Raw genomic sequence first — 10,677 nt, 5'->3', positions numbered from 1 at the left:
CCTAATGTTAACCATTTGTCAAAACTGTGGAATTTATGTTGGTACAATATGATAGACTTTACTTGATCTCTTTACTTTTTCAACTACAACCTTTTTCTGTTCCAGAATATAATCTTGGACACCACATTACATTTAATCTGATAAATATTTTAGTGTAGCTATTATTTTAAGTGTAAAATGAACAAATATATAATTAACAAATCTAACATTTTATGATTTTGTACTGTTTAATTTTGTCAGCAGACTAAAATGAGAACTAACTTGATTATTTGCTTTATAGTTTATCTAAATTGATCTTTTGCCCTCTCACCTTCTATTAATTAGATTCCTACCTTTTGTCTATCATGCTTTTGGTTCTTTCCAAGAGAAGTCAACATAACTAAGTTAAAGGGTCTATATGTGAAACTGCAAAGATAGAGTCTGTCATCAATTTTATACCACTCTCTAGGGTATTCACTAATTTCCTGGAAATGCCAGCCTCTTCTCTATACCAAAAACTAATTTCCCAGGATACATAAGGGAACTCCTAATGTGGTGTTTTCTCCTCCAACAGGCCTCTTTATTTTCCTCTTTTTTTCCTCTCATATCAAAACTTAGCAAGCCTACAGCTTATTTCCTGAGGATATTTCCAAGGACAGGCTAGCCATTCTGACAAAATAATTGTGTCAAGATGTTGCTAGGTGAAATTGGCATAAAGTTACTCCTACTAAAGATATGTACTCAATGGCTTCCGGTTACTTCATTGAGGAGAAATAACTCCATTGCTGGAATTTTCAGGTACCATGGCAAGTCGATGGAAGAGGTTTTTGGTGGATGGGCAGGTCTTCCAGATCTGCTTAAGGCAGATGCTTCCTGTGATATCAATCACAGGCCTAAACCAGGATGGACTTGGAGCTAGATGGGAAAGAAGGAGGTTAAGCATGTAAATAAATAAATCTGTTTCTTATTTTTTTAATTAAAAAATTCTTTTTCATGTTTATTTTTGAGAGAGAGAGAGAGAGAGAGAGAGAGAGAGAGCATGAGCAGGCAAGGGGCAAAGAGAGAGGAAGACACAGAATCCGAAGCAGGCTCCAGACTCTGAGCTGTCAGCACAGATTCTGACATGGGGCTCGAACTCCCAAACTGTGAGATCATGATCTGAGCTGAAATCAGACGCTTAACTGACTGAGCTACCCAGGCGCCTCAAGCCTGTTTCTTTTTATAATAACTACTCAGATTTGCAGGAAATTTCATATATAACACATAATTGAAAATATAGTTCTATATTATATTATAGTACTACAAAAATAAACAATTTTATATTATTCATCTCATTTCTCTCTATTAATGATAGTTACTCAGGAGGTGAATAGCTTATCCCAGAATTTGCTCTGAATTAACTTTCTGATACTCCATCATCTACAGTTTTTTTTTTAGCATCTACAGTTTTTATGAATATTATGTTAGCAAGAAGTAATCATTAGATTAGATTTACTAGTACTTACTAATAAAATGTTTTCTGTCTGCATTTCCTTTTCCAGAGTCACCCCAAGGACAAAATGTTGAAATAATAGTTTGTTTTTAGTATTCTTAACCTTCCCTTTTTGCACTCCTCCCCCCGCCCTCCACTGCCAACACTATAATTACTTTTTTTTTTTTTTAATTTTTTTTTTCAACGTTTATTTATTTTTGGGACAGAGAGAAACAGAGCATGAACGGGGGAGGGGCAGAGAGAGAGGTAGACACAGAATGGGAAACAGGCTCCAGGCTCTGAGCCATCAGTCCAGAGCCTGACGCGGGGCTCGAACTCACGGACCGCGAGATCGTGACCTGGCTGAAGTCGGACGCTTAACCGACTGCGCCACCCAGGCGCCCCGACACTATAATTACTTTTAACTACAGGTACTAAGTACCCTTCTGCTATCCTCTCGCAGTACCCGTGAAAACTGGATCTCAGACATGAATATGATACCTGTATTTTACAACCTGACATGATTTTAACCCAATGTGTTAATTCTCTTAGGGCATCCGCTTTTAGTTTTTTATCTCTATTTGTGGAATGAACAAAAGGCCCTAACTTCTACTAAAACAATTTAAAGTTTTACTGTGGGAGATCCTCCAGTGGGGGAATATATGGAAAGAGTAAGGTTTCAGTATAACAGAAGGTGGCAGCTTATATTGCTTCTATAAGATTCATTCTAAACTTAATTATTTTATTGATTCTATAGTGAAATTGTTATCAGGCTTCACTAGTTTTCATGTACAGAGGAAATAATTTAACCCAAAGGTCTTTTTCACTTAATCCTTTATCCATATGATCTCCAGAGGTGTTTCATTCCGTCTTAAACATAATGCATTTGATCATATCACTGTTTTCAAGATCCCCTTATGATCTTAGAATGACTGCTATTGTTCCAGACATCATATCCATGTTCCAGGTGGGAACAGTTATAAAATTTCTTTCTTGGAAGTTCCATGCTTATGTCTCATTGCTACCTCTATCTTGAAAAGCTCTTTTTTTAATTTTTTTTTTTATTTTTAATAAGCTGGTTACTTTGTCATCTCTAGCTGTTTAGATGTATATGTCTTATTCTTTTTATATTTCCTAACAGGGTCCATTTGGCCCAGGCCTCAGACTCAATATATGCACCCTGCATTGGTTAATTTATTCTTAAGAAAGATGGTGGCTATATTGCTAACTCCTATGACATATGAATCACCTGAAGTGGAGCACAGAGTTATTCTTGTTATCCTCATAACATAAATTCTTTTAGTTTCATGCCATTAAAAATATTGTTACTCTGAGAACAGTTATTAATTGGGGTCTGAAACTCAGTGATTAAATCAAGTTCTCCTAGGTAATAAGGGCAAATAGATTGAACAAATGAGAGCCATATACCAGTTAAGGTTCATCTTTCTAGATTAAAATGTAGTACTGTCAAACTGAGGGCCTCTGGCCATGTAATTATTGCCCTGAAACAAAACCCATGTGAAGAAAAATAGTAGATTTATTGCCTTTCTTCCTAGGGATTTATAGTTTGTTCCTTCTTTCATTCACATAACAATTACTGAATTCCAAATTTATCCCACATACTCATCTGTGGGCTGGAACACTGCCATGGTTACTGGAATAACTGAGCAAGAATAAGCAGAGTAGTTGTATTAATGAAAGCAAGAAGTAAATACTAATATTTCTGATACCTGAATTCATAGTGAGTGGAGAAACTTATTCCTATTGAACATGATTTTGCTTTGTTCTTAATGCACCCTGTTTTTAATTTGAAGAATGTTTTGAAAGGTTATTTTCTTAGAAATATTTATAGAAATCCTAAGAAATGGTTGAATCATGTTTTTAAGACCCCCAGTGTCAACCACCTGTACTAGAAGGATAAAAGTATTTTAAGGGGCTTCCACTATACTATGAGTCATTGATTGCTCTCTTTTTAATACTTTCTTGTAATCATCTACAGGTATAAGAATGGCCGTGGAATTATCAGAAGGACCTTTGATAATACTGCTTCCTGCTTATCCAAAACAAGAGCACTCATACAGCAGGAAATTCAGTAATATATTCAAGATTCTCATTTATCTAACACATTTTCTTTGTTGCTTGTTACTGATACTTGCTGAACAATATACACTTAACAGTAAAATAGAATTCTTAGATAATTTGAATAATAATACAAAATAAGGAAACAAATATTTATATTAACATACTCATGTATTATTTTAAGTCTTTATTACTACCTCATCATAAATTAATCATCTAGAATATTCTCTTGTAGGAGGAGGTATTGTAAGAACATGTTAAGTCATTGTCCTATTGTTACCGAAACCTAAGTTCAGCTGCCCATCAGTTGAAAGGCCAATACTCAAGATATGAGTTTTGATTGGAAAGGAATATGAGTTTTATTCAGGAGGCCAGCCACCTGGGAAGAAGGTGGACTCTTGTCCAAAGGCCAGCTCCTAGGTTTCTACCTGGCCCAGAGTTTTAAATGGGTTTAATCAGTTAAGGGAGTATGGTGGTCTGTGACACTTCTTGATTACATGCAGACTCGATGATGCCAGCTACGGAGTTATCTTGGTACTCGGAAATATTGCAGGAAATTCTGGTTTTTTGGTGTCCAGGACTGATTGTGCAAGAAGTCTTGTTCCTAGGTACCAGACGGTGGTTGGGCAAGAGCACTCTTATTTTTGCAAAGGAGGGGAAGGTGTATAGATTCACAGAGGTCAGTAAAGTCATTTGTGTGACTTTAACCAGAAAAAAACATTTTGCTAAAAGATTGCTGGGCTAAACAGAAAGCCAAGGTGGCTTCAAGCAGACATGCTGGCCTCAGTGGCCTGGGAAAGTTTTGGCTCCTTATTCCCCGAGGCCAGTGGTCTGCAAATATCAAAGAAAGAAAATTAGTTCTGTTACAGATGAAGGGCCTTAAGTCAGCAGGCAAGGAGTGTGTTAACTTGAAGCAAGTTAGCCCTTAAGACCAGCTGGAGTGCTGTTACACTATACGTGTGTGTTAGACTATCACTCCACACGTGGTAAGCTACAGCTTTGGAATGGAATAGCATTTGTGCACATTGCACCCATTCTATAGCCTGCATAAACACGTGGCAGAGACTGTACTCTGAGAAGGTGAACAACACATAACTTATTAGAGGACATGGTTGTGTGTGTAGAAATGAAGTGTATTAAGAACCTATTTTGTTCAAGAGTTGTATAGAACATAAAAAATATAGAGTTTTTTAATCTTTCTAAAGGGCCATAGACACCTCTAAAGAGATAATTTTAAAACATTGAATTTGTAATAATTCTGGTTGGACTTTAAATTCATTCATTTAGTTCATTCATTTAACTAAATTCATTCATTTAAATTCATTGATTCATTCAATCTGTCTTTTCCAACAGCACTAAATTTCTCATTTGATTACTGCAGAGCTCCCGGAAATTTCGGTATTCATTTCTGATACCTATTTCCCTATCTCCCTTTCACTCTTCAACCTACTAGAACTTTATTTATGTTCTTAGTATTTCATTAAAATTGCACTCACTGGGCCCTTTGCTCAGTTCATATTTTATGTGATCTGGAAATGGCTATTAGTGAGGCAATTACAGTTATCGGATATTTTCCCAATTTTAATGACCAAACTGACAAGAGAGAAAAAAATGAAGATATCAAAAGGTAATATAGAACTTTTGATTTTATATAATTATTTTATGTAATTATTAGTAAGAAAAATTAGGCTCAAACCCCAATGTGTAACAAAACTCAGTGGAAAACAACCCAGTTTGGCAATTAGAGCTAAGCATTGGCCCCCCTGACCTAACAGAATGCTAAAAAAGTTTCTGATGAGTCAAAATGAGGTGGCAATAGTTGAACAATGGAAAGGATGAGTCTGTATCTAGGGCAAGTACAAGTTCTTGGGAGCCTTTTAGGGTAGAATTGGTTTAAGACTTATATGTGAGTGTTTTTTTTTTTAATTACTTTTACATGGAACAAACTCTAAGCATAAGACCTAACAAAACACATTTTTTTTTTTTTTTTTTTTGCTTCCCATTATCTCTTTAAATCTTTCCAGTAGTGGGAGTTTTCCTCCACTATTAAATTAGAGTTCCAGGATTTATTTTCTACTCACTCTTAGATAATAAACATTCCTTAAAAACATTTTCAGGGCCCAAACAGTCTGGATTCAGAAATTAGAGTGTTGGTTCTTGTATAATAATCAAAACTCTGCATTTAATTCAAAGTAACAGTTTTCCTCCTTCTTTCAGCTAGTGCTGATCTTAGGTGCCATTTTGCTGACCTTGACTTCAGGCCATTCTAGATTTGGAGCATGAGACAGAGGAAGAAAAGATAATAAGAATATATTTACTTGAACTTGGCTTTGGTGGGCTAGATTTGAGTTCCTGGGTTTAGCAGGTATTTAGAGCTAACTCTTTCATGGATGCTTTTATGGGTACTTAGAAGAGTCCTACCACTGAGGTCTCTCACCTCTTGTTCCCTAGTAGATAAATCTGTGTTTGAACACTTCTTTGATATTCTTTCCTATGAGAATCCTATTCTAGATCCTATCCTTATGGATGGACCCCTTGATCCCTTTCAGTAGGTCTATTGAACTGAATCCAGGGTGAGCTCTTCTTCATATATGGCCCACCTCCAGTCATGGGAAACTCTCACATAGACTTTACCTTGGCAAATTAGAGTGCAGGCCAATATCCAAACAATAGAAACTCTTCTCCTTTAGCACCATAGCAATTGGTGAGCCAATTTCTTGACTTCTTGATTTCTCTGGACAGGAATCAGACTACTCATTATGCCTCACCACTGTAGGAGTAAAGCAGTGTGCTCTCTCAGTAGGCTTCTTGGAGGCCTCTGCACATCCAAATGAAAGTGAGGAAAGTGAACAGGTATTCCCTGTTCTCTGCCCATTGGGGATGGAAGACCTCAGAGGTCCAAGAGTTTTGTGACCATTTTCTTCAAAATATGAATTTGCTCACTATATTGTATACTTGAAACTAATATACCATTGTGCATTAATTATACTGGAATTAATAATAAAGGAAAAGAAATCTGAATTTGAGTCTGACACCTTACTTTAGTATGAAATGGTCGACTTCTTACTACTTCTTGATGTGTCAGCTATAACTTGTCAATGTCCTCAGATATTTCTTTTTTGGGAAATATGAAATTTAATATGAATTGAATCGACCAAAACATGAACACATTATTTTCTTTTTTCTCTACATGAACTTTTGTCATCTTCTTTTTATTTTATTTTATTTTATTTTATTTTATTTTATTTTATTTTATTTTATTTTATGTATGTATTTATTTTTAACTTATATCCAAGTTTGTTAGCATATAGTGCAACAATGATTTCAGGAATAGATTCCAGTGATTCATCCCCTATGTATAACCCCCAGTGCTCATCCTTACAAGTGTCTTCCTTAATGCCCTTTACCCATTTAGGCCATCCCCTCACCCACAACCCTTCAGGCAACCCTCAGTTTGTTCTCTGTATTTAAGAGTCTCTTATGTTTTGTCCCCCTCCCTGTTTTTGTATTGTTTTGCTTCCCTTCCCTTATGTTCATCTGTTTTGTATCTTAAAGTCCTCATAGGAGTGAAGTCATAAGATATTTGTATTTCTCTGACTTATTTTGCTTAGCATAATACCCTATAGTTCCATCCGTGCAGTTGCAAATGGCAAGATTTCATTCTTTCTGATTGCCAAGTAATACTCCTGTATACCACCTCTTCTTTATCCATTCATCCATTGATGGAAATTTGGTCTCTTTCCATACTTTGGCTATTGTTGATAGTGCTGCTATAAACATTGGGGTGCATGTGTCCCTTCAAAACAGCATACATACACTGAACATAACAGCATTATCCCTTGGATTAATACCTAGTAGCGCAATTGCTGGATCATAGGGCAGTTCTATTTTTTTTTTTTTCAACGTTTATTTATTTTTGGGACAGAGAGAGACAGAGCATGAACGGGGGAGGGGCAGAGAGAGAGGGAGACACAGAATCGGAAACAGGCTCCAGGCTCTGAGCCATCAGCCCAGAGCCCGACGCGGGGCTCGAACTCACAGACCGCGAGATCGTGACCTGGCTGAAGTCGGACGCTTAACCGACTGCGCCACCCAGGCGCCCCGGGCAGTTCTATTTTTAACCTTTTGAGGAACCTCCATACTGTTTTCCAGAGTGGCTGTGCCAGTTTGAATACCCACCATTTCTCTGCATCCTTGCCAACATCTGTTGTTGCCTGAGTTGTTCATGTTAGCCATTCTGATAGGTGTCAGGTGGTATCTCACTGTGATAATGATTTGTATTTCCCTGATGATGAGTGATGTTGAGCATTTTTTCATGTGTGGGTTAGCCATCTGGATGTCTTTGGAGAACTGTCTGTTCATGTCTTTTGCCCATTTCTTCACTGGATTATTTGTTTTTTGGGTTTGAGTTTGATAAGTTCTCTATAGATTTTGGATGCTAACCCTTTATCTGATATGTCATTTGCAAATATCTTCTGCCATTCTGTCGGTTGCCTTTTAGTTTTGCTGATTGCTTCCTTTGCTGAGCAGAAGCTTTTTATTTTGATGAGGTCCCAATAGTTTATTTTTGGTTTTGTTTCCCTTGCCCCCAGAGACATGTTGAGTAAGAAGTTGCTGCGGCCAAGGTCAAACAGGTTTTTACCTGCTTTCTCCTCTAGGATTTTGATGGCTTCCTGTGTTAGGTTTACGTGGTCTTTCATCCATTTTGAGTTTATTTTTGTGTATGGTGTAAGAAAGTGGTCCAGGTTCATTCTTCTGCATGTCACTGTCCAGTTTTCCCAGCACCACTTGCTGAGGAGACTGTCCTTATTCCACTGGATATTCTTTCCTGCTTTGTCAAAGATTAGTTGGCCATACATTTGTGGGGCCATTTCTGGCTTCTCTGTTCTGTTCCATTGATCTGAGTGTTTGTTTTTGTACCAGTACCATACTGTCTTGATGATTACTGCTTTGTAATACAGCTTGAAGTCTGGGATTGTGATGCCTCCAGTTTTGTTTTTCTTTTTCAGGGTTGCTTTGGCTTTTTGGGGTCTTTTCTGGTTCCATACAAATTTTAGGATTGTTTGTTCTAGCTCTGTGAAGAATGCTGGTGTTATTTTGATAGGGATTGCACTGAATATGTAGAGTGCTTTGGCTAGTATTAACATTTTTTTTTTATTTAAAAAAAAAATTTTTTTTTTCCACGTTTATTTATTTTTGGGACAGAGAGAGACAGAGCATGAACGGGGGAGGGGCAGAGAGAGAGGGAGACACAGAATCGGAAACAGGCTCCAGGCTCTGAGCCATCAGCCCAGAGCCCGACGCGGGGCTCGAACTCACGGACCGCGAGATCGTGACCTGGCTGAAGTCGGACGCTTAACCGACTGCGCCACCCAGGCGCCCCTAGTATTAACATTTTAACAATATTTGTTCTTCCAATCTGTGAGCATGGGATTTTTTCCATTTTTGTGTCTTCTTCAATTTCTTTTATAAGCTTTCTATAGTTTTCAGTGTATAGATTTTTCACCTCTTTGGTTAGGTTTATTCCTAGATATTTTATGGGTTTTGGTGCAATTGTAAATGGGATCGATTCTTTGACTTCTCTTTCTGTTGCTTCATTACTGGTGTATAGAAATGCAACTGATTTCTTTGCATTGGTTTTATATCCTGTCATTTCTCTTCTTAATAATATCTTCATTAATAATATAGTTGTGGGGAACTAAAGAATGTGTTAATATGAATTTTTTTCTCTTTACAACTTTTCTGTTACAATAACATATTTGTGGATGAAATTTCCTCCCTTGTTATCATTTTTCCCCTTCTGAAATGTGAAGGAATTAATAATCCTTCAAGTAAACCTCTATAGGCTGATGTTGGACTATAAGAACTGCTCTCTTGTATGCCATTCATTTCAAATTTGGACTTCTCTTTGCCTACTGTGTCAGGAATGATTACATCTCTTCATTAAGGAAATTATCTCTCATATGAAATGTCATCTTAGAAAAAAATGTTAATATTGTCATTTGTCTTGCCATGTAAGACTTCTGACAGAATATTCTCCAATAGATGAAAGGTGTTTTCTTTTATCATAGAAAAATGGTGTCTTATAGCTGATGAATGCATTTTGTTAAAAGAAGGTGAGATCTGTCATGTATGGAAATTACAGCTCAAAGAGGAGAGAAAACAACTACATCACTTTTGTATTACTTCCTTCTAAGATACTAAAGTGTTGCAACAAGAAAACAAAGATTACTACTTATAAAACATTACTCTGAAGCTAGATATAAAAGGCTGTAACAGAATTAAAGAGGACATAAAATTGAATAATCTTGATCCATTTTATTTACATAGGCAGATAGGAATTGCGACTGAGTCAAAGCTATGATCCGCCCAGGTCAACATTTTACTAACAGTAGCCAAGTTGATAAAAACTGTTATGCAAGTGCTAGTCATAATATCTGAGAATTTCAGGTGAAATTGTAGGGTGGTTGGAATCAGAAAGTTGAATTCATTGAGTTGTTTTGTCCCATCACATTTTGTAAGTCTTAAATACATCCAGCTTCACTTCATGTCTTTTTAAATAGGGCCATGATTGGGGTTGAGGTGAATCACTGTCTTCTTTCTCATGGTATTTTCGTGAAGGGCATGACTGGTAATTTTATACCATGTCTATTCAGCTGTAACTATGGTTTCTAGAATTTCTTTCCCTTTAGTAGTTTCAATTTAGAGTTGGCCATTAAAGATATTGCATGAGGGGCACCTGGGTGGCTTAGTCGGTTGGGTGTCTGACTGGCTCAGGTCATGATCTCACCGTTCGTGAGTTTGAGCCCCGCGTTGGGCTCTGTGCTGACAGGTTGGAGCCTGGAGCCTGCTTCGGATTCTGTATCTCCCTCTCTCTGCTCCTCCCCCATTCATGCTCTGCCTCTCTCTCTCTCTCCCAAAAATAAATAAAGCATAAAAAAAAAATTATTGCATGAGATTTGGAAGGGGGCAGCAACAGCCATTATATTCAGAAGGTTGATTCAGGGCCCCAGGCAACATTGCTCGATACATGCATACTTGCACGTTTGTGAACTTGTGTGTGTGTGGTTACTGATGTGCTGGTTCACCATGTTCACATGGATTAGCACCCAGTCCCACGGTTTCTCTAGCTCCCATGAGATCTCCTT

This window comes from Lynx rufus, unplaced genomic scaffold (assembly GCF_022079265.1).
Source record: "Lynx rufus isolate CCGP_SWC_20201006 ecotype Redwood Valley unplaced genomic scaffold, mLynRuf1.p SCAF_4, whole genome shotgun sequence".
NCBI lineage: Eukaryota > Metazoa > Chordata > Mammalia > Carnivora > Felidae > Lynx > Lynx rufus.
This window is presented reverse-complemented; position numbering follows the sequence as displayed.